Raw genomic sequence first — 311 nt, 5'->3', positions numbered from 1 at the left:
GCTGGCAATGTCATTCGCCCTCACGTTTCACTTTCCAGGTTGATAAAAATCAATACTGTCTCTCATAGAATTCTAACTTTTCAAGCATCATTTAGGTCCATGTGAAATGTGTGAAGAAGATAAAGCGACAGGTCCGGTTATTTTATCTTCCAGAGGGACCTTTCTTATGTTCATCTAAGCAGAGTAGGCTGCTAGAGAAGTTATCAGAAACAACTAAGCCAAAGCCAAATATTGATTTGGAAATTTGATGGAGTTGCTGTAAGTTTTGGAAAGAGTTCACGAGGTCATTAACAGTTAGCTTCAGTCAAACT

Source organism: Echinops telfairi, unplaced genomic scaffold (assembly GCF_000313985.2).
Source record: "Echinops telfairi isolate 266 unplaced genomic scaffold, ASM31398v2 ScPeMD7_7468;HRSCAF=8506_0, whole genome shotgun sequence".
Lineage (NCBI taxonomy): Eukaryota > Metazoa > Chordata > Mammalia > Afrosoricida > Tenrecidae > Echinops > Echinops telfairi.
Note: the sequence above shows the minus strand (reverse complement) of the source record.